At 45.4% G+C, this 25,353-nt stretch overlaps 1 protein-coding gene across 1 annotated transcript in view; it reads right to left on the bottom strand.

Annotated features, from left to right (window-relative positions):
* DYRK4 (dual specificity tyrosine phosphorylation regulated kinase 4) overlaps positions 1-25,353 on the bottom strand; it is a 1,116,119-nt gene that overhangs the window by 777,284 nt on the left and 313,482 nt on the right. The window lies entirely within an intron of this gene.

Genomic DNA, 25,353 nt, shown 5'->3' with positions numbered 1-25,353 from the left:
TCCCAGCAGCCCCTCAGTCTTCGCTCCGTGCCCGTTCGCCCAGGAAGGCGCGCATCTCCTTCGCCCCAGGCACCTCAGCCCCTGCCTCTGTTACCCCTGCTGCCCTCAGTGCGGAGCTCATTGACCTCGTGAGGACGCTCATTGTTGGGCAGACTACCCTTTTGAATGCCATCCATGGGGTGCAAAGGGAGGTGCAACAGAGCAATGCCTACCTGGAGGGCATTCATTCGGGTCAGGCTGCCCATCAACGAGCGTTCACTTCTCTGGCCTCAGCACTGACGGCAGCCATTGTCCCTGTCTCCAGTCTCCCTCTTCTAACTGCCTCCAGCCTTTCTCTGTCTCCTGTTCCTCAGCCTATCCCATCCACACCATCAGACCAGCCTGCACACACCTCAACACCCAAGGCCAGCTCATCCAAACATAAGTACCACAGAACACACAAGCATTCACCCAAGCAACACCCAGATGCAGACATACCAACAGTCACTACCACCTCTGTGTCCCCCTCCTCCTCGTCTCCCTCCTCCCTCCCTGTGACGTCTACACTCACACCTGCATGCACACCAACATCAGCCAGTTCTTCCATCACCAGCACACCCTCCACTACAGTCCTCACACGTGCAGTCACCACCCCCACTGCCATGTACACGTCCCCTGTGTCCTCTCCCACTGTGTCTGTCACCCCCTCTTCCAAGACACATAAACGCAGGCAGACACCCAAACAACAGCCAACCACCTCACGACAGCCTACGTCTCAGTCACCTGCACCCAAAGACAGCACACCTGACTCTCCTACAACCACATCCTCTTCCTCCACTTCTATCTCCACTACTCCTACCCTTTACCTTGGTCCAAAGAAATATTACCTCTCAAATGTTAACCTCTTTCCCTCCCCTGACCAACCCCCTCCATCTGGGAAAAGTCCCAAAGGCACCTCAGCCACCACCAGCCCAGCTTCTAAGGTACAAGTGGTGCATGGAATATGGAGTCCACCCTTTGGCGGCAGTGACAGTTCACTGAGCAGCAAGGGGACTGGCAGCCCCCCCCCCCAGGCAAGAGGACCCAGAAAGTGAAGGGCCGCCGTGAGCGGACTGAGACGGCTGCCCCCAAGGAGGTGACTCCGGCCACTTCACCTGCCACAACAGCCAGGGGAGGCAAGGGCCCGAGAGCCCCATCTAAGGAGCGGAAGGGCAGCAGGGCGGAGAGGCCAGTCAGCAGGAGCGCGGAGCAGGAGGGCCCCACACGCCCCATCCCGGCTGCAAGGGACGACACCAAAGGGCCCAGGACTCCGTCTCCAAAGGGGCCTGACACTGCACGTTCGGAGGGCGAGTGAGCAGGTTGTCCAGGCCAGGTCTGACTCCCTACACTGACTGGAAGAGCACCGCTGATCAGGGCCCCGCCATGAAGACAAGCACCGCTGAACAGGGCCCCGCGTGCAGAAGAGCACCGCTGAACAGGGCCCCGCCGTGAAGACAAGCACCGCTGAACAGGGCCCCGCCGTGAAGATAGGCACCGCTGAAGAGGGCCCCGCCGTGAAGACAAGCACTGCTGAACAGGGCCCCGCCGTGAAGATAGGCACCGCTGAAGAGGGCCCCGCCGTGCAGAGGAGCACCGCTGAACAGGGCACCGCCGTCTCAAGCACCGCTCCGCTGGGCCCTTCATCTCAAGCACCGCTCCGCTGGGCCCTTCATCTCAAGCACTGCTCCGCTGGGCCCTTCATCACAAGCACCGCTCCGCTGGGCCCTTCATCACAAGCACCGCTCCGCTGGGCCCTTCATCACAAGCACCGCTCCGCTGGGCCCTTCATCACAAGCACCGCTCTGCTGGGCCCTTCATCTCAAGCACCGCTCCGGTGGGCCCTTCATCACAAGCACCGCTCCGCTGGGCCCTTCATCTCAAGCACCGCTCCGCTGGGCACCGCCGTCTCGAGCACCGCTCCGCTGGGCCCTTCATCTCGAGCACCGCTCCGCTGGGCCCTTCATCACAAGCACCGCTCCGCTGGGCCCTTCCTGTCAGGCACTGTTCAGGGTTCACTGTGCCCACCATGCATCCTCCTTGTCCAGTGGGGACATTTATCCACCTGATGGACTGTGGCTTTGCACACCCCAGGATGGCACAGTGGGCAATCCACCCACTGTAGAGACTTTGCGAGACTGTGGCTTTGCACTCCCCAGGATATGGCAGTGGGCATGGTGGGCCCTTCGTGGATCTGGCGTCGTGGACTCATGTGGCTGTGGTACCCCCCCTTCCCTTCCCCCTGAGGTGCCTGTAGTTTTGTCACCAGATGCCCCTGCAGTGTTCTCTCCAAAGGACTCAGGTCTCCTGTGTGGGCTTTGCCCTTGTTTCGCTACACTTTGGCCCACGGACATGATGGATTCGTAAGATGTGCAGGACTACTTGCTTCAGTTATCCACTGCTGTGTAAATAATTTGTTTATCAGAAAAAAAATTTGATGGTTGAAAAATACTTTTCTGAAACTATTTTGTTCATAAATATTTTTTCTCAATTTGGTTATGTGATTGTATTTTTTACGGGTGTTTGGGTGGTGTCACTGTGACTTGTTGCTCTGCATTGGTGTGTACATCTTGGGGGGGTGGTGGGGGTCGCATATGTGTGTGCCCGTAACCTTTCCTCCTCCCCCCCTCCCGTGTGTCGTAGGTGCAGTACTCACCGTTGACGTCTGCAGCGGAGTTCGTACTCGTGGTAGATGAGCACGTAGACGAGAGCAGGTAGGATGTTCAATTCGGGTTCCATGCTGTCCTCCGTCCTCGTGGAGTGCGTAGAGGTGAGCGTTTTCCCGTTCGTAGTCTGTTTCCGCCATGTCTTTATCGGCGGGGCTCCCGCCCCGGAAAAGGTGGCGGATTGGTGAGTTGTGATAGGGTGGGCGGTACATTGTCTGCCGCCTGCCTGTTGGCGGTGACCGCCGCGCTGTTTGTTTGTCCCGCCGTGGCGGTCGGAGTGTTAAAGTGGCGGTCTCTGTTGGCGGTTCCCGCCAGGGTCAGAATTCCATTTTTCAGACCGCCAGCCTGTTGGCGGGTTGGCCGCCGCTTTATCACCGACCGCCAGGGTTGGAATCACCCCCTTTGTTTCTAAAAGTTGGAATACTTTTTAAGAATCTAATACTATCTCTAGAACTTAATTCAAACTTTTACAAAACTTTTAAACTCTAAAAGAAATGCTAACAGGGACTAACATAAGGCCCTAGCAGGACTTTAAAAAATTTAGAAAAATTGTTCAAATTTAAAAAATCAGTTTCTAATGACAATTTTTGGAATTTAGTTGTGTGATCAGGCATTGGCTGAGTAGTCCAGCAAATGCAAAGTTTTGTATCCCACCACTGCCACCAATGTAGGACGTTGGCTCTGTATGCACTATTTCAAAGTAAGAAATAGCATGCACAGAGTCCAAGGGTTCCCCTTAGAGGTAAGATAGTGGCAAAAAGAGATAATTCTAATGCTCTATTTTGTGGTAGTGTGGTCGAGCAGTAGGCTTATCAGAGGGTAGTGTTAAGCATTTGTTGTACACACACAGGCAATAAATGAGGAACACACACTCAAAGACAATTCCAGGCCAATAGGTTTTTATGTAGAAAAATATATTTTCTTAGTTTATTTTAAGAACCACAGGTTCAAGATTTACACGTAATACTTCAAATTAAAGGTATTTCACTCAGGTATCTTAGGAACTTTGAATCAACACAATATCATGTACAGTTTTAGCAAAAATGGCAATAAGCTATTTTAAAACACGACACTGCAATTTTCAACAGTTCCTGGGGAGGTAAGTTTTGGTTAGTTTTTGCAGGTAGGTAAAGCACTTACAGGGTTCAAAGTTGGGTCCAAGGTAGCCCACCATTGGGGGTTCAGGGCAACCCCAAAGTCACTACACCAGCAGCTCAGGGCCGGTCACGTGCAGAGGTCAAAGTGGTGCCCAAAACGCATAGGCTTCAATGGAAATAGGGGTGCCCCGGTTCCAGTCTGCCAGCAGGTAAGTACCCGTGACCAGGGGGGTTTTGTAGGGTACCGGGGGGGACACAAGTCAGCACAGAAAGTACACCCTCAGTGGCACAGGGGCAGCCGGGTGCAGAGTGCAAACAGGCGTCAGTTTCGCAATAGCTTTCAATGCGAGACCCAGGAGTCTCTTCAGCGATGCAGGCAGACAAGGGGGGGGGGCTCCTCGGGATAGCCACCACCTGGGCTAGGGAAAGTGCCACCTGGGGTCGCTCCTGCACTGGAGGTCGGATCCTTCAGGTCCTGGGGGCTGCGGGTGCAGTGTGTTTCCAGGCGTCGGGATTTTTGAAGCAGGCAGTCGCATCAGGGGGAGCCTCTGGATTCCCTCTGCAGGCGTCGCTGGGGGGGAGCAGGGAGGTCAACTCTGGCTACTCACAGGGTCGCAGTCGCAGGGGAGTCCTCCCTGTAGTGTTGGTTCTCCGCTGGTCGAGCCGGGGGCATCGGGTGCAGAGTGGAAAGTCTCACGCTTCCGGCGGGAAACGTGTGGTCTTTAAAAGTTGCTTCTTTGTTGAAAAGTTGCAGTCTTTGTGGAACAGGGCCGCTGTCCTCGGGTGTTCTTGGTCCTTTTAGATGCAGGGTAGTCCTCTGAGGCTTCAGAGGTCGCTGGACCCTGCGGGATGCGTCGCTGTTACAGTTTTTCTTGAAGTGGGGAGACAGGCCGGTAGGGCTGGGGCCAAAGCAGTTGGTGTCTCCGTCTTCTCTGCAGGGCTTCAGGTCAGCAGTCCTTCTTTGTCTTCAGATTGCAGGAATCTCTCTTCCTCGGTTCTGGGGGGCCCTAAATACTCAATTTAGGGGTGTGTTTAGGTCTGGGGGGGTAGTAGCCAATGGCTACTAGCCCTGAGGGTGGCTACACCTTCTTTGTGCCTCCTCCCTGAGGGAGGGGGGCACATCCCTCATCCTATTGGGGAATCCTCCATCTGCAAGATGGAGGATTTCTAAAAGTCAGAGTCACCTCAGCTCAGGACACCTTAGGGGTTGTCCTGACTGGCCAGTGACTCCTCCTTGTTTCTCTCACTATCTCCTCCGTCCTTGCCGCCAAAAGTGGGGCCGTGGACAGAGGGGGCGGGCATCTCCACTAGCTGGGATGCCCTGTGGCGCTGTAACAAAGGGGATGAGCCTTTGAGGCTCACCGCCAGGTGTTATAGTTCCTGCAGGGGGAGGTGAGAAGCACCTCCACCCAGTACAGGCTTTGTTACTAGCCACAGAGTGACAAAGGCACTCTCTCCATGTGGCCAGCAACATGTCTGGGGTGTGGCAGGCTGGCAAAACTAGTCAGCCCACACTGGAAGTCGGGTATGTTTTTAGGGGGCATCTCTAAGATGCCCTCTGGGTGTATTTCACAATAAAATTGCACACTGGCATCAGTGTGCATTTATTGTGCTGAGAAGTTTGAGACCAAACTTCCCAGTTTTCAGTGTAGCCATTATGGAACTGTGGAGTTCGTGTTTGGCAAACTCCCAGACCATATACTCTTATGGCTACCCTGCACTTACAATGTCTAAGGTTTTGCTTAGACACTGTAGGGGCGTAGTGCTCATGCACATATGCCCTCACCTGTGGTATAGTGCACCCAGTCTTAGGGCTGTAAGGCCTGCTAGAGGGGTGACTTACCTATGCCAGAGGCAGTGTGAGGTTGGCATGGCACCCTGAGGGGAGTACCATGTTGACTTAGTCATTTTTCTCCCCACCAGCACACACAAGCTGTGAGGCAGTGTGCATGTGCATAGTGAGGGGTCCCCAGGGTGGCATAAGACATGCTGCAGCCCTTAGAGACCTTCCCTGGCATCACGGCCCTTGGTACCAGGGGTACCAGTTACAAGGGACTTACCTGAGTGCCAGGGTTGTGCCAATTGTGGAGACAAAGGTACAGTTTAGGGAAAGAACACTGGTGCTGGGGCCTGGTTAGCAGGGTCCCAGGACACTTTCTAATCCTAACTTGGCATCAGCAAAGGCAAAAAGTTAGGGGGTAACCATGCCAAGGAGGCATTTCCTTACACACATGTAATACTCTGCCAGTGATCGCAGAAGTCAGTTACCTATGCAGGGGCACACAGACATCCGTTACTGTGCTGTCAAGCATATCCACCTCCACAATGTTGCAAGACAATCTCTTCAGTCAAGCTCTCCAGTCAACCTGTATTCACCTTGAACCATTTGCTGTCCAAAATCAGCCAGTGATCACAGAAGAAATTATCTGCTGCAGCGGCAAGAAGACAGCATCTACCACACTGGCATGCAGTATCTGCCTTCTCCTGATGGCCAGGGAAGCAACAGTTACTCCTTAATCAGACCCTATTCCCTTTGAGGCCCATGCCACCTGAAGATATCTGCCAGTGATCATAGAAGTAGGTAACCTGTGCAGGGACAAGAAGAGAGCAGCCACCATTAAGTTGGCATTATCGGCAGAGCAACTCGCTGCCCATTTCGTTTCTTCCTGTCACAGTGGATATGCAGCCTTATCACATCAACTTGTCACGTGAAGAAATATGGGAGCAGTATTATAAAGCACCGTTAACCACCTTGATGTCCTGCAGCCAAGCACTTGCTGTCCACCTATTTGTTCTCTCATCAAAACTGGCAATTATCAATACAGCAGCTATTCTTTATACCAGTCAGTCTCGTATTCAGAGGTCTGTATACCGTATCTGTGGCAGTCATCTGATTCTGGATTTTATATTACCTGAATATCAACTTACCCACAAGTCAGTCTCTACATAGGAGTATGCCCCAATCATCAATAGAACCAACTGCTGCTCATACCAGCAGATAGAATTCTAGATGGGTATGTGTCACTGTTGGCTGTTTTCTATCTGCCCAGTCATCCCCTTCTTCTTTTCAAGGAAACTGAGCAGCAGCATCTCTTCTTATAAGTAATGTAGTATCAACATGACAGCCAGTATCGTCGCCCATGTGAGTAAAACCTTCCCAAATGTTTTTAACATTCTCTAAACATGCTAATGCAGAATAAGCATATTATTGATCAACACAAGTACTGTACCAGTGATGTGCATGTTTTCTGTAAAAGATAGTAAACCTGAAAAGGTTTAATGGGTCCATGGGTTTAGAAGTATGTATACCAGGTCATGGAAAGAAAGGTTGCTGGGAGAACTTGACCTGCATTAAATAGCACTGTTATCTACCTTCTGAGACAGAGATTTAATTACATGGTACTCTTACGCCCTCTCCGCCGCCCAACAAACTCTTTGGGCTGGAAAACCGCCATTCTGGTTTTCCTCCCACTGGCCCTATTATGAGTTTCCTGCTGGGCCAGCGGGCAGAAACAGTGTTTCTGCCCACTGGCAAAGCAGGAAACAGGTCACAACATTGATGTTGGCTCGTAATCGAGCCGGCAGCAAAGTTGAGGTGCGTCGGGTGTAACAGCACCGTTGCGCTTTTTTTTGACTGCCTATAATTCATGCCAAGTGCATGGAACTGCAGGGGCCCCATGGGGTCCCAGGACCCCATCTCCGCCAACCTTTGCGTGGCGTTGGAACTGCCATGCAAAAGCCGGCGGGGAGGGGACTTGTAATCCCCAGGGCAGCGCTGCCCGGTCGGAATAAGACTGCCGGCACTGCCAGGCTGTCGACCGGCGGCAACTTGTCGGTGCCGGCAGTCGGCCCATGGCGGCTCCATAATGGTCATAGTGTGGAGGCCAGTCCGCTGCTGGAGTCTAACGATCTCAGGACCACCAGACTCGTAATACGGGCCTTAGTTTCTGAAAAAAACGATAAAGTGAACTTGTTTTGAACATTATAGGCCCATCAACCTTCCCATTTTGTAAGTTATTTGATATTGATAATGGCTGATTTCAACTTGACTAGCGTATTTTCCATTGTTGTACACTATTTGATAGGTTTTTAATCAATGCTACATTATTTTAATTGTATATGTGAAGATATTACCTGAAACAATGTGCATAGCTGCATTTTCAATAGCATTTGAAGTATGGCTGTTTATAGGGTACTTCTTTTGTATCTGTAGAGATTTTCCAGCTTCTGTGTGTGAGGTAACCAAACGTTGGATGCATCACTTCCTGTGATGGCACCAAGCCAAAGGTCATGCAAGGTCCTTCCTTTGATTTCATGGAGTCCAGAAATCATGTGATGTCACTTCCTGTGATGTCACCAGCTCAAAGTTTGTGGGGGGTCACATTGCATGTGATGTCACTTCCGCTACTCCTGGCATTTTGATGAATCGACGTCCATAGTCCCACTACAAAGTAAACCTTCTGAGGAAGGGGTTAGACACCAATGGGTAAAATGTACTATTCCCACTCCAATTTAAACCGTTTTTGGGAAGATGTGGGACACTAAAGGGGCAACATTTAGTATTCCAACAAGATGATCCACTATTTTTCAAATTCATAAATTACAGTAAAAGCTAAATATATTTCACAATACACATTAAGAATTTGAATAAAAACGAAAAAAATCCATAAAACAATATAAAAGCAAACACAAAAAATGAAGAATATTTAAAAATAAATAAAACAAATGACTAAAAATTACATATAATTAAAATTATAAAAGAAATATATACATAGTAGGATAAGTGAAATCTTTATCAACTACAATTTCTGAAACAACTTGACTTGCAATATAAATATTACAAGCTATTCATAACATTTTAATTTACGGGTTTATAACTTAAAAAATATAATTTTTAAAAAGACATTAATACATTAAGATTTAAATAAAATACAACACAAAATATACATAGAAGGAATATACATATACATAAAAGTGAAGTTTTAAACTCATATAAAGTTACAACTTCATTAAATATGAATAATTATTGAATATTTTGTTTAGAATTACAATTAACATTTTAAAAAACAATATTAAATTGTATATTTCATAATGTAATATTTTCTGAACAATGTAAAAAGAAAATACTTTAAATGTAAAGCAATAAATAAAAGATAAATCCAAAAAACATTTCCCCACTCGGTTCCCCTAAATTCACAAGATTCCATTGATAAAATATTATTAATCATTTTTTTGTTAAACAAACAAAAACAAAAACAATAAATTAATACACATAAATCAACATCTGAATGTAATGTAAATATGTAGAAAATACACATTTTCATCAACAAAACCAATTCAAATAAAAATATATTTCCATCAAAAACAAATGAAGTTAGAATTTAAAAGAAAATGTAACTAAATATTACAATAATAAATATATATTTAACAAATTACTTTTTATTAATCATAAACAAAAAATATACATAAAATAACTTGTGAAACACAACATGAAATACATAACTACATTTATAAAATTGTAGGAGTAACATTTAAAACATATCTATAACTTACATGAAATACATTTTAAAATTAAAACAGTATGAAAAACAGCAAAAAAAACTTTAACAATTACTCATACATATTTTATCATTTAAAATGTCTAAAATATATTACTAATTGAATAATTAAACTTGTAATTATTTTTTTTTTTACACAAACATACTTTAAGAACCCCACTTTTTCACCTATATACCCAATATCCTTCTCCTAAAAAGTCTATTAAATTTGACATTTTATTGAAAATATTACTATAAATACATTTAAAATTAAATACAATAAACATTGCAATAACATTTTAAAATAAATGGATAACATTATTCTATTTAAAAAATAAATATATAAAACATATTTCAAAACTAACCCAACTATTTAACAAGAATACCGTAAAACATTATATACAAAGTTATTTAAGTAAATTATATATTTTACAATAACATTAAAAACAAGACTAAAAATGATATACTCACTTTGATATTTATGTCCATAATATTTTCGACATTACTAGATTTCTACAACATTTTTGTATCACAATATTTTTATTGTTAGTCTGTCCAAACACCCTGGACTTCACTGAGGCTATTTGTATCTGTTTGAGATTGTCTCTCAGGGAGTCTTTGATCTGTTATTTGGATATATTAGATAATCCCATCTACACATGTAGTGGTGATAGCAATATTTTGTGATTAACTTTGTTCCACACTAGTGATAGGCACCTGAGGAGCAGGACATCAGTTGTTTCTCATCTGTAGTATTGAGTAACCTCTGATGTCTGCTAAAATGGATTTGACAGGCCCAAAAACATAATGTACATTGTTTAGTAAATTGTTCCAGATGAACTCCTGAAGTGGGTAGTTAACCTTCCTTTGATCATCTTGTATGTAAGTATTGTAGGTGGTGTGTGGAGTAAATGTTAGGGTTTCTGGGGTACTAGAGTCCGTTTACCACATTTTGAAACATTTTAGATAAAGAATTGTGGATGCTTAATTTATCCTACACAACTGGAGAGTCCATCAAGATTTCAGCGAGATTGTGGTAGATTGTGGCACTTCATTTGTTGTTTTTTGCAATAGTTCCTTGCCAACTTCATGAGCAAAGGTAGTCTTTGATATCTTGCATTGTCTTTTTTGAGTGATTCCAATTTGTTTTGTCAAAATTTCCGTTCAGGTTTGTCTGTAGTTGTTTTGCAAAGAAGTTGGAGTACAACAATTTCAGAAACTGATCATAGTTTACTCCAGTTCTACCTCAAGTTGAAATCTTTCAGTATTTCATAAAACAATATCAGGCACAAATTATTGTAAGGTCTCATTTTGGTTGAGCTTGAATCTTTAAGTTGTCTACCTGGATGGCTGTGGGCTGGTAGTGACTGCATTTGCAACAATTTGCACGTGGTCAGGTCATAAGTCATGTTGCATGTTAAGGTTGGTGTGTTCAATTTGTGTTAAAACTCCAGAGCTGTCATATTCTCCTAGAATGTGCTTGGTTGTTTGCTGATTGTGCCATCTGTCCATAAGGGGAAATCTCCCAGGATCATCAAATTCTTTATTCTGAATTGGGAATGACTGGGCATGACTGGGAATTTTTCAACTAATGATGCAGTCTTACCCATTTCACTGCAGAGGATTATCAGGCATACACCGAATATCTTACATTGGCATGCTGGACTAAGGTACAGGTAGGCCTCTTGCTGTTAGTGCATTGGGGTACACTAATAAAGCAGTTGAAAACCAGACCACCTCTGTTAGTGCATGTTCTTGTGAATGAGATCTAGGAGTTTTGGAAAGCAGGTCACCTGACACTACGAGCAACTATTCTGCGACACAAGATTCAATTGTGCCCTAAAGGTAGAATTGATTTGTTTCACTTAGGTCTATGATTTTAAGGGGAAGGAGAGTTCCATAACTGATTGGGCATTAATAAGTCCTATTTTGATTTATGTTTTACCATGTGTTGGTCATCTGTTTAACAAGCATATATTTATGGAATTATTTTGATTTGAGTTTCTCTTATTAGATTTTTTCTAGTGAATGCAAAATCAATTGTAGAGGCTAGTTCTGTCAAGTTATGTTTGTTTAGAAGATGGTACTTGATAGGTTAGACATGTTGATGTTTGGTAGGGTATAGACTGTAATTTTTTCAGCACCTCATATTCTTTTGCAGGTGGAGAGCCATGCGATGCAGCATGGTTCTCATGATGGAGAGACAAATTTGCCCAGATGGCCAGACAATTGTTTCTTGGCTAGGTGTTGAGGCTGAATGTTCCACCAGCACTGGCTGACGATGGTGTTTGGCCCACCCTTTTGGAATTAAAAATGTAGAGGTGTTTTAGAATCTTCCACCAGATGCATTGAGTTAGGGACATTGTATGGCTTGTACATGAATGTTGAAAAGGTGGTGGCATTTGCAAGCTGTTGCATTGAGTCTATCTTGAAGACAACCATCCTGCTCAGTGGCCCTTGAGTGATGCAGACTGGTTTTGGAGAATTCATATTGCTGATGTGGGAAATAGATACTGCAGAATATTTTCTGCCATGTATATTGTATCATCCATATAATTTACAAACATACTTCCTAACTGGAGTTAATAATGAACAAGCTACCCCAGTGGGCAGTGGGACAGCATATAGACCAGGTCAGAAAAGGCAAACAAATCAGTAATGTGTGATATAGCTAATACACACTGTCAGACAGATTCCATTGCAAACTCTGTACTGAGTGCGACAATACGTTTGAAAACAATATTAAACACACAATATTGTTGTCAGTATATTTCTGTAGGCAAAATTCTGACATACAGCCATTGAGGTAGCATATATTAAGGGTCCTGGGACTTTGTGTCACAAGGACTTTCTGAATCCTCTGGCTAGATCTATTTCTTAAAAACAAACATGGAACCTAACCTTTGTGCCTTTTTTGTATCTGGAAGCATAACATTTCTTTCTTCAATGTATTTTTTTTTATGTAAACGCATGGTTCCACACTGAATTGTTCCTACTACCTTCATTTGTTGCTGCATATACAATTAATCATCTAAAAGTATATCCTTTTGATAACAAACTCTAACAGCATATTGGAGTACCTGCTATGTTTACTATTGAATAATACAAGACTATAAGAACAAGTTACTTTCCTTCGGTAACGCTTTTTCTGGTGGATACATTAGCTACCTCTGGATTCCTCACCTTATGAATTCTCCCAATGCGCCAGCATTCAACGGAAAATCTTCTTCCCAGCTCTCCACGTCGATGAGGACGTCACCATTGCATGGCTCCACGCAACTCCGTCTGACGTCACCGTGCCAATAAGAGGTCCTTGCTGGCGTGCTGATGTCAGTTTCACCCATTTTTTACGTGCCTTTGAGGCAACAGGTGAAAACCGACCTCACAATAGTTCAAACGAATACACACATAAAACCATAATGATGTAATACAATTATAACCATCATTTATATATACATAAAATTACCAAAACATATATAAACTTGTAAAACAAAAGCCTTGATATGACCAGACAGGCAATGGGGAGGCGGGTGGGACTGTGAGGAATCCACAGGTAGCTAACGTATCCAACAGAAAAAGCGATACCGAAGGTAATTAGCATGTTCTTCTGATGGATACAACTACCTGTGGATTCCTCACCTTATGAATAGAGTCCCAAAGCAGTACCGCACTCGGAGGTGGGTGCCTGACTGGTCACACCAAAAATCCTGCAATACAGAATGTGCAAAATGGCCGTCCCTCCTAACCTTCGAGTCCAAGCAATAACGCTTTGCAAAGGTGTGGAGGGACACCCAAGTTGCTGCCTTGCAAGCATCCACCACCAGAACCCCTCTAGCCAGGGCCGAAGTGGCAGACTTAGCCCTGGCCGAATGGGCTGGTATACCCTCAGGGGGAACCTTCTTTGCCAACGGGTAACAGACCTTGATACAAAGAATGACCCACCTGGATATAGTTATTTTATGGACCGCTCTGCCCTTCCTCTTTCCTACATATCCCATGAATAGCTGGTCTTCGAACCGAAAGTCGTTTGTCCTCTCAATATAAAAACTGAGAGCCCTTCTGGGGTCCAAACGATGGAGTCTCTCTTCCACCTTTGAGGGATGAGGAGGAGGGTAGAAAAATGGAAGGGTAATGGTCTGCCCCATATGGAAAGGAGTGACAACTTTAGGTAGGAAAGCCACCCTGGTTTTCAGCACCACTTTGTCAGGAAAGAATAAAGTAAAGCGGGGTTTAACACTAAGGGCCTAATGCTCACCGACACGCCTAGCTGATGTAATAGCTATCAGGGAAACCATCTTAAGAACTAAGGACCATATTTATACTTTTTCACGCAAAACTGCGGCAGCGCAGTTTTGCGTCAAAAATATTACCGCCGGCTAACGCCATTTTGGTGCGCTGTGCAGGCGTCAAATTTATACTTTGATGAACGGCGGCGCAAACCACAGGTGGGAGTCATTTATTTTGAGGCATACCGCAGTGTCAAGTCGTAAAGCAAAACGACGTTAAAGTGGCGGAAATGACTGTGGGTCGATTTACGACCCCACAAACCGGAAATGCGCAGTTTTTTGACTCAATAGCGTAAAAAAAAACGCGAACACTGCCATTTCGCCAGAGGAGAGGCAAAATGTACCCCAGATGACACTACAGACCCCAGGAAGATGACAACAGACCAGGCACCAGCCAGGAGGACCCACACAAGAACCAGGACACTTATAAGAAGAAAATAAAGTGTCGCTTCAGTGCAGAGGAGCAGGAAATTCTGGTTAAACAGGTGACGGAACACCAGCACCAACTGTTTGTCACCTCAAAGTTGCCAATCAGTAAGAGAGAGGCAATATGGCAACAAATTGTTGACAAGATTAACAGTGTGGAAGAAGTAGGCAGAACTGTCATCGAGTGCAAGAAACGCTGGCATGACTGCAAGCGCAGGACAAAGGAAAAGATGGCCAGGAACAGGAAGGCAGCACTGCAGACTGGAGGTGGGAGTCCAGCACACCAGGAGGCCCTAGACCACATGGAGGAGATGGTCGCAGCCGTCGTCCCTGAGGAGATCGTCACAGGGATTCAAGGACAGGACAGCTCAGACTACCAGGAGACAACGCACATGCAGGGTAAGTCGCATGGGGAATTAAAATGCACTAACGTCAACTAAACCAGGGGTGGGATACCGACCACAAAATGCATGGAAGTCATCTTATACATGGAGTGGCATGGGGAAAGGGGTATGGCATGGGTGCATAGCCTGTACAGAGAGAAGCTGGGGCACACCATAACACAACACCAACAACAGTTCCATGGGTGTATGCTGCCATGCCAACGATGTAGCAAAGGTAAAGCCACGCCAGGAGGGAAGGGCACAACGTCAAACTGACATCCCGTCACAAGTCAGCCACTGTACCCCCGACATTAACTAGGGCCCAATTAACAACCTCTAGCCATACCGACAACTGGAATGTAACAGTGACAACAGTTGCCACTACCACCTGCGCTGTATGTGCAGCTCAAGTAGCCAATGGTAGTAACGTCCCCATGGATCATACACACCTAAATTTGTGGGTTGAGGATGACAACTTTAACAATCCGCTGAAACAAGACAAATGTTCCAGTCCTGTCAAATGTGAATGCCCATAGTTCCCGCAAACATCAGCCAATGTCATCAACAGTAGGAGCTACACAGCACTAAGGTCACACCCATGCAGCATATGCCAGGGTCCATCCTGTGCCTGGGTCACAGTGCAACATCCCAAATGTCATACTGCTCAGGCAACAGCATTGAGGGGGAGGACACATGTAACTGGTCACTGAAATACACCTGCACAGTCAGAGGAGGAAATAGGACACTGCTACGACTATCAGGGCAATCCAATGTCCACACATTCCCCTACATCAGCTGTACACATTACCAATGCTAACACCCATATCGTGCCATAACAATGCTATGCATAGTATACGCTGCATTTCAACTACATATAAGTGGATGTGAAAGATCAGAGACTGGGGCAGGTCCAGATTGTTAAGTGTGCTGCTAGTGCCATCAGAGCACCCACAGCCAGTGAAAGGTCTCACCATGAGAATGGATGTAGACGGAAGGTTGTGTAGGACAAGAAGGTGGCAAATCACTATTTGGCCCAAACCAACACCTAGAGGAGATGATGCCGACAAGTCAAAAAACTTACCACAATACATGTGACGTGCAGGTGGGGCATAGGCCTGGGAGAATGCCCAGCTGAAAGACTGGAGCAATAAACACGAAACAAGATCACAATGTGAATTCATCACAAGGCAGGCATATCACATCACTCATGCCACAACACAGACACACTAATTCTACCCCAGAGGAAGATGGATCTCCTGCGGATATGCCTGTCCCAGATTACCCTGATGACATGGATGACCAGCTAAACATTCCCCAGGAGACCATCCAAAAGGTCCTTAAAACCCTCCAGACCCCACCTTCAGTCACAAGGAGGAGCACAGAACAAGCAGCCATTGCAGAGGATCTACCCACCACCCCAATTGTAAGACCTGCCAGCTCCAATACAGCTGAGGACTCAGACAACACAGGCACCAGCTTTGAGAGAACTGTAGTTGGGGTACAGCGGGAGCTGGCCAAGGAGGTGCGGGTGGGGATGCAAACTATGGCAGCCAGCCTAGAGGGGGTGTGCTCGTGCATGATGTCATCTGCAGATCAGGCAGCAGCTATGCAAGCCCTAACATCTATCTTGCAGGAACAGCAAAAAACCCAGAAGGAAATCAGCACAGCTGTAATACAATTGACCCAACACCTACAACAGCAATCCTGTCAATGTGTGCACGAATGCAACATTGAACCCGTCAGGGCTGACCTGGCTGCCTACCATCGTGATGTGGCTGCTATTCTCAAGAACCAGCAGATCCTCCTTGCTGCAGTACTGCCCTTAAGACCTTCACAGGTAGCAGCGAACGGGATGTCTGACTTCACGTCTTCTAACAATGAGGTGTGTATTGCCCCTTCACAACCACCACCACCAAGAACAGAGGAGGCAACACACACATCAGAAGAAGAAGACATGGAACAGATCACCTTCACATGGAAAAGTACCCGGAAGCACTAGTCCCTGCCACATGGCCAACTATTACCAAGGTCCTGCGCTTTGTAACATGCCAGTCTTGCAACAACTCTACTTAATGACTGTTCTGCTTACCACTGTATATCTTGTCAGCCTGCCCAGTGTTTGTCTCTCTCCTACTCATTGGCAAATCCTGTCCCTCTGCACTGTCTGAAACATCACCCCAGCATGTCAAAAGCATTTCCGTAACCCCTTGTGTAGGATCACAATGTAAGATGTCGCTCTAATGGACTCACAATCATGGACAATGTACAAATAGCACTATAGCACTTTTCAATAAATAGCACTTACACAACAAATCTGTCCCTGGGTAATGTGACATATCAACTGTGCAGTAGATAACTGAAATGTGCCTACTGTCAAATTACGTAGCTTGTCAATACAACTGTCCTGATATTATGTAGTCAGATAAATTTGCACAGTGCCCATGATTGCATCATACTCTGCCCATCCTGAGGGACATATCTGATGAAGTGAGAAACCATACACCATCATGCTGTGCTGGACAGAATAATGCTTCCTCAAGGGATATCTAAGTCATCAAATAGTGGCTGCAAAATGTTGTCACCATGCAATACTAACACATATAAAAGTACACACTAATCTAAGCAAACACTACAAAAACTGCATGAATTAAGCTATCAGAGTTTACATACAAATAGATAATCATGCTGAACTGTGTCACAAATGATGTATGTGAGTCATGAAGACAAGAATACTAGAGTGCCTACGAGAACTCATCTTATAAGGGTGTCCTTGATCCTCACACTGCAGTCAGACCTAAAACTGTTCCCCCAATACCAAGTCTGGAAGCACTGTTTGTGACGTACAAAACACGCTTATCGACAGAAACGCATTGTGATCCATATTAACTGTGATTGGTGGTTGCAACGAAGGGTAGAAACTTTGCAAGGTAGCTCTGGGGTATCTGCCAATCTTACAGCTCAGTTGGGATTTGTTTGTAGCATAGGACACAAATGTAATAGAAAAACATTCAGGGACACTGATTCCAAGCCTAGGATCAAGTACCATTTAACACATACTGTTAAGGGTTAACCAAGTATTTATTAAATGCTAATCACAGAAGAGGAAACTGAGGGAAAAGTCTTACCTACCCTAATCTACCCTGACTACTCATTACCCACAACTGTCCCTAACTAACCTAAGCTACACTTACTTATCACATGTAACGAAAGATTCTAAACATCCACCCTCCCCCACACCTCCCTTGAGATGGGACACACGGAGGACAATACATACTAACCTAAATACATACTATCCTATACTAAACAAATATATATTTTTTTGTAAAGGTTTTTTTTTAATATATTTTTTTATATATTTTTCAAACACACAAGAACCCCAACATAGCCTACCACCCACCCACCCACACATGTAATAAGTAAAAATAGAAACAATCAGGACCCCCCCACCCACTAACACTAACTAAACTAACAGCCTACACTAACCTAACACTAAGCCCCCTAAGCCCACTAAGAATAAGAACAAGGAAAGAGGAGGGAGGGGAGGGAATCATGTCCATAATAAAAACAGTCTAGAAGTTGGCCCTGTGCAGCGTCCTCTTGATCGACTTCACACGCCAGTTAATGTGGCGCACATCCTGGCTCAGATGGCTTAACTTACGCAGCACACGGTCCATCTTCCGTTCCATGTTGTGGAAGGCTGCAGGGTCAACAGATGGAGCTGGGGCAGTCTGGGTAGCGGTGGAGGAGGTCTGTGTGTGTGTGTGTGGAGCCAAGGCCAGTGGGCTGTCCTGCACCTGTAGCAATGCTGGGGCCTGGAAGTCCGGCAGATGTAGGCACAACAGTCCCAGCTGTGGGTGGGGTGCCTGGCTTGAAGTGGTGGTTGTGCTGGTGGTGGCTGTGGTGGGCAAAGTAGGGCCACCCTGTGGGAAAGCCCTCCATGCCCCGGAAGCCCGTTCATGGCGATATCGACGGGCCATCTTCCTGAACCCCGACTCCACCAGCAGGATGTGCTGGTATCTCATGGCCCGCCGCTGGAACTCATGGACCTGGTCTGGAATCATGTTTGCAGCTGTGAAGACAAATGCAAATAATCTACATTAGGAACTGCATTGTGTGAAATGGCACAAGAAGTCAATCAGACAATACATGTACTGTACTTGTAACAGCTCATATCACAATACGGATCATTGAATGTCCCTGAGGAAGTACATGGCAGGCCAGCCTACAAAGGTCACATCACACATAGCACATCCATAACCTACAAGAAGGCTTTGACTTGCCATCTGAGTTCTGCCAGTTATCCGCTAACAATCATGCTGCATATCCTCCGCCAAGACCTGAACTACAAATTTGAGTGTACGGAATGCAAAACTATAGCCACATGGTCTGCAAGTTGTAACAGGACTTGCCAGTATAGTACCCATGTGCCAAACCTGAGTGTGTATACTAGGTTCCAACCAAACAGTCACTTTTTCACATATATGTGTAACATACTGGTAGCATCAGTCCTAGGTACCCCATTCACAAACCCATGCCTGTGTTTGAGGGTGGGGGGGTGGACAAACAACTATCAATTTCAAACATTATGGACACCGAGGAGTGTATAGAAAACTCCACACATGTTTGGCTCTACACACACACCACAGGTAAGGTCTATCAACAATTAGGAGTCTGCAAACCCTAGACCAATCATAGGGCCACACATTTCAGGAAATGCAGAGCTTGGTACACAACATATACTTCCAGTAAGGCCTGATTTACATCAGACACAGAGTTGCAAGAACAGCCATGATCATGATTAGCATGCACACCTATGCCATTGCACTCAAGTTCCACATACTTGTAGCACTACATGTGGAAGTACATGCTGCTAGGAGGTTCTACCTACAGTTTAATAAGTACCTTGGTAAATAGGGAAGCAGAAGTCTATTGGAAAGCAATTTGCTGTACCAATTTTGGAGAATGTGGGTCTGACAGGCTGACTAAATCTGAGCTGACTTGCAGTGCGACTCTTGTTGATACAAGTGTCATCCACATGACTTACCCCAGTACTCACTGTGGTGCCTACAGGAATGGCTTACAATCCTTAGATAATACCATAGGATACGCATTGGCCAACTCAAAACATTTGAGAAACTGAAAACCCACTCATGGAACAAGACAAATGATTGCCCAACGCATCACGAGTCCGTAACCAACAAACACAACACATAACAGACATATCAACACTTACTGGAGTGGTCGGGGTCCTCAAATGTAGCCACCTCTCCCACAGTGTAGGGTGCCAGTCCACCTGTAATGCATGGAAGGAAGAAATGTGCTCAAAATCTGTGCACAGACCAACAATTTCATAAACATATGCAATGTGTAGGCTGAATAAGGAAATGGCAGCCATTCAGACATGATGATACTGCATCTGATATATCATGACCAACTTGTACATAGCATGGGTCTCCTGTGACAGTTGCACACATATCTGCACACATGCATTGGCCCTAACTATCATGTGGTGGCAAACATGCCCTGTAATTGGTGACCAGAAACAAATATGGAGTGTAATCGTCTCATCATGTGCATCCAAGAGAGACATCCAAAGCCTGGTTACTTGAGGACTGCATTACCAGTCAAACAGACTATGTGGCCATGACACATTTATTACACATAGGTACAATGTACAGAGGGACAGGGACTTTTGTAAGCCCTCATGTTGTTACAGTTTATTCATTTGATGTGGCCCAGCTATGGTGATTTCACCAACCATGGAGATGTGAACCCATGTGCATACCTTTGGACTGCCATCCCTAATTGGAATGTGGCACAACTAACTCCAACAAACATTCTAAGATGTTAGCTGAGGGCACCTTACACCTTTTCACAATGTTTCCAAATCCAGATCTGACATGTATCCAAAAAGATAAAGGAACACAATAATCCCTAACATTCATAGTACTTCCGTGAACGCTTTCCTTCCACACTCACCAGACTCACCAGACTCACATGAGACATATTTCTGAGCCACTTTGCTATAATCAATTGACGTGAAGCCAGCACTCATTTTCTGCATCATGTAGTGATTCTAAAGTCAGTCTAGCTATTGCGTCAACAAAGTTAGCCAATATGTTGGTACATCTTTACTTCTCTGGCAAAAGTGCCCTATATAGACATGATTGGCTCCTATTTTGTTTGCTGGCTGACACAAAGGCAGCACCAATTTACTTCACGGAAAAGTATCCTGTAGGTTTGCTGAGCATGTGCTACCTGACAGCTAGCAATTGTGATCCTTCCCATAGTGCATCAATTATCCCAGTAAGTTTCCCCAGCATTACACACAGTCAGCAACTTAGCTGGCAGACATAGTACAAATCATCTGATGTCACTACAGAGCATTTAATCGTGCACATTTACATGATTAGTACTCACCAACAGGGCCACCAATCACGAGTCGTAGGTGGTCCAAGAGATACTGCTCACTGGTGATGAGGTCAGCCCACCGGTGCTTCAGCTGGTGGTCACTCCTCTGGCTGGCATATACGCGCTGCAGGTGATGCAGCACCTTTCCCCACCGGATTCTGTGCACCTCTGTGTGATACCCCTGTATCACCCTGCCCCCTGCCTCGATCATCAGTGGCAAGAAATGGCACACAAGCCATATGAAGCCCCCCAACTGCTCTTCACCCATCCTGCCAAGACGTGGCCTACCAGACATTGTAGAAATGTGAAAGGGAATAGGGGTTAAAGAAATAGAAAGGGGAAAAGCGGGAAAGTAGGGGTACAAAACAGAAGAAAAGTAAACTTAACCACTAAAAGAGCCCAACTATCCCCAAACTACCACTACCCACAAAAGACTCCCACAAACAACAAAAACACTAGATAGATGGACAATTGTATACAAAACACAGTAGGACAGTATACACCAACAATATTTATTTCACAAATTGACAATAGAGACAGCACACAGGACACAAAAGCACAAAATCTAAGGACACCACTCTATACAGCCACACAGTCTAGAAGAATCATAGACTGCAAAGTGAAAGTGAAAGTACACCCACTGTACATGATCTGTAAACAGGATATCCTATTACATCACTTCCTGTATAAAATGTCCGCCCTTTTTGCATTATGCGTCATTTTTTGTACACCAATACTGTATTTGCGTCATTTTTTTTGACGCGCAGGAGTGAAAATTAGCTCGCATCCAAATAATAGTACATGGCCTGTACAATTATCTGGATGCGGCCTAATGTTCACTCCTGTGCGTCCCAAAAAATGACGCAAATACAGTACATGTAGCAACATCCGTAATGTGGACTTCCAAGATTTAGGGTAACGTAGACACCACATATGACAAAGCATGCACCAGATAGATGGTAGACGCTTGTTCATGTCAATGGTCCACATTTGCAACATCCTATGTCCTAGAGTTTTGGTAACAGCTTCCTAGGCACTAGTTGGTGAATCCCACAGTGAGTCATACACATGCATTGAGGAAGTGGGTACCATGTTGTTTGCCCAGACAGACAAAGGTGAATCACAAATGTATGATGACACCACAGTTGAGGTCATAGAAGTGAGCCACAACTCTCAAGAGGCTGTGGTGGACCAGCAGACGAGGCAGCACGTGTCCACATATTTCCAGTGATCAATTGCACATAGGTGTCTTGTTCATGTGTGTGGTCCAATGATGATCCTGTATATTTTTTGGAGTGTAATTTGTCACAGTTCGGTCCAGGACCCATCATGAGTCAGTGGCAGCTATTCCCGTATCTACTGGGTATCCTTTGTTGATCAATGTGAGTAAAGTGGATGTGGACATGAGAACCTACATGGGGATGGTCCCACCCTGTCACTAAAGACGTGTAATGAGACAGTCAACAGGGCAACCTTGGTGTGCTGAGTGAGATAATGCCTTAGGTGTCATGTTCCGGCAGGTGTCATTACAACATTTGTACACAGGTTAGCCTCTGCAATTCCCACTGCATCTGGGAACATCATAGCCTCTGTGCTAATTATTCTGGCAGCTATTCACCACACACAGCCCATCAATATGTTGTGAGCAATGTAACTTTGTGTGTGAACTGTCAGGGCCCTGACGTGTGGATTTTTCATGGACATTTTCAGAGGTTGCTGGTTCTGCTGAAGGCCCCATACCCAATCCCTGCATATGGCCCTGGGACACTGTCACACTTTGTCATTCATGCATAAATGAGATCCAGACAAGGGATGGGCCATGGATTTTGGTTTTCACATAGGATTTAACTCATATGGTACAGTTAAAAGGCAGATGATGCTACACAATGTATTTGGGTATGCATTGAAGAAGCAAATGCCCCAAAAAACCCTCATGAATGAGAGGTTTGCTAACGCAAGTGTGGTACATATGTAGACACAGGGATACTTTAGTGTGACGCACAGACAGATACCAGTCAGGCTGACAGAATGCAGGGTGAATTAGGATACAGCAATATGACAAGTTACATAATCAGTGGTCTGACTAAGACTGTTGACATGTCTAAATGTGTATGTCCTGTGTTTTTGAAGGTGACAAATGAACCCAAGGGCTGTATTACACGGCTTAACTAGTATCAATGCTTAACAGTGTATTTGACAAAATGGCAACTCCTATGCTGTTCCAGACATCAGCAGGGGCAGTGCTTGTTGTAATGGGTGGGGTGCATGGAGGTGATCACAGGTGTGGGCTGCATCTGTTTATCACAAGTCTGGTAGGTGAGATTTGCATTCTAAATGGCCAACAGACATTTTCACACGGAAAGCAATCTACAGGTGATAACAGGGCTTGGAAACTAGAAGCCAGTGTATTAATTGACCTGATGTCCATGCAGTCAGATGTTCTATGACAATGGCATGCCATAGGAAAGGGTGTAGCACACTGGATTGCTATTGACAGGCTGTGTGTGTAGAGGAGGGAATATCAGGGTACACATCTTAGTATTCCAGGGAACTTTTTAGACAGGTGGGTTGTGACCAGGTGCATAGGTGTGTCAGGAGTTAGGAAATGGGCTGACATGTACATGGAATGTCATGTGCGCAATGCTGCTCATATGTGTGGCACTTGTGCTGTCTATGTACTGCTTCTATGGAACTCTGGTCACAGATAGTCCTTGAAAATATTGGATGCAGTTGGATTTACTGCTGTCAAGGGTCTGGTCAGACATTCCTGTTACTGATGCAAAAGCACATCAACTGCCTCATGTATGAGGCTTGTTTTCCACTTATTGAGTGGTGTCTTAGTTGTGTGCCATATGCTGCGTTGGACCTTGATTTCAACATGTATGTGTGAAATAGGTGTGGTCCTCTGCTATTGCCCTTCAAAGGAGAAATCTACTTGATATATGTCATTTGCAGTGTGTGTGTGTATGTGACCATTGTATGTTACGCATCACATTAGCTCTGGGATTTTCAGTGTCCTAATCGGTATATCTGCAATGCTCCATGAGGCAACACTCTTATTCTGATAGTTAGAGATGAAGTTGTGCAAAAATGATTAGCCAGACCATGATATGGTGATTATTATAGGTGTTTAAAATTAGTTCATTAAAGTGGTGATTATATTTAAAAGAAATTGTTCTTGATATGTTGCCGCCTGCGAATACCAGCGGCCGTGTTCTGTAGTTCCCCCTTATGTTGCAGGCCAGCATCCTCCTCTTCCTCCTCTTGAGGCATGTGTGGCTCTGGTTCCAGGAGGGGAATGTTCCTTTTGATGCAAATATTGAGCAGAATAGCACATGTTAGGATGATCTTACAGACCATCACTGGGGAATATAGGAGGCTACCACCAGTGATGTCGAGGCACCGGAACCTTGACTTGAGGATGCCGAATGTCCTCTCGACTATGGTGCGTGTCCTCCTATGTGCGTCATTGTAGGCACGCTCTTCTGCAGAACTCGGGTTGCCAATAGGTGGCATTATCCATGGCTGGATGCCATACCCCTGATCAGCTGCAAGAGAAAATGAATGGGATCATGTTGATGTAGCTAGCCCCATTGAAATCACCTTTCTTGGCAGTAGTTGTCTTGTGTTGTCTGTGACTCTTTTGTGTTATTATGTCGCATCCTAGGCTTGTAGGATGTACCATCTGCATTGTGTTGTTTCCTTGGCTGAACAAGTGTTTGGCTGCTGACCGTTTGTCAGCAGTATGTTTTGGGATCTGCAGTACAGTGTGCCCTCCCTAGCATTGAGACTTGTGATACAGGAGTCCGTATGTCTTCACTGGGGGTGAGATGATAGTTCCATACACAGATTCATTTTGACAGTGTTGTTAACACGTTCATATCAATGTAACCTGGACATCCCACACCTTTAGACTTATGCAATGGATTAATGTAAACGTCACTGGGACACTTACAATTTGCATGGTGACATTTAGGCAACCCACTCCACACGTTGTGATCTTTGACGTCTTAACATTAGACTGTACACTAATTCCCGATGTGTGACAGGTTCAATGGTGACCTAAGAAACATGGCTAGCGATGTCACGACCTCAGTGTGTTCCTGTTCACATGTTGCTGTTGTGGTGTATGTGTTGTGTGTCCTAGAGGGTTGCTGTGCAGTGTGTATATAAGTAGGTTTTTGTACTTACCAACAAGTAGTCCATTGCCATACCGTCCATCCTGGAAGTGTTCATTGATGGTGCAGTGACAGAAGATGAATGAGTCATGGACACTTCCAGGATATTTAGCCACGATGTTGGTGATCAATCCTTGGTGATCGACAATGGCCTGCACATTGATGGAATGTGTGTGCTTCCTGTTGCGGTAGGGGTGTTCAGTTGCAGCAGGTGGCACAAGGCGTACATGTCTGCAGTCGATGGCACCAAGGACGTGTGGGAAGCCACTAATGAGGTAGAAGCCCTGTTTTGTTTCCTACTGCTTCTGCAGTGTGTTAGGGAAGCAGATGTGGCGGGGTGTAAGTCCAATGACA

This window comes from Pleurodeles waltl, chromosome 4_1 (genome assembly GCF_031143425.1).
Source record: "Pleurodeles waltl isolate 20211129_DDA chromosome 4_1, aPleWal1.hap1.20221129, whole genome shotgun sequence".
Taxonomy (NCBI): domain Eukaryota; kingdom Metazoa; phylum Chordata; class Amphibia; order Caudata; family Salamandridae; genus Pleurodeles; species Pleurodeles waltl.
The sequence above is the reverse complement of the archived record's forward strand: the minus strand, read 5'-3'. Positions and strand labels throughout refer to the sequence as shown.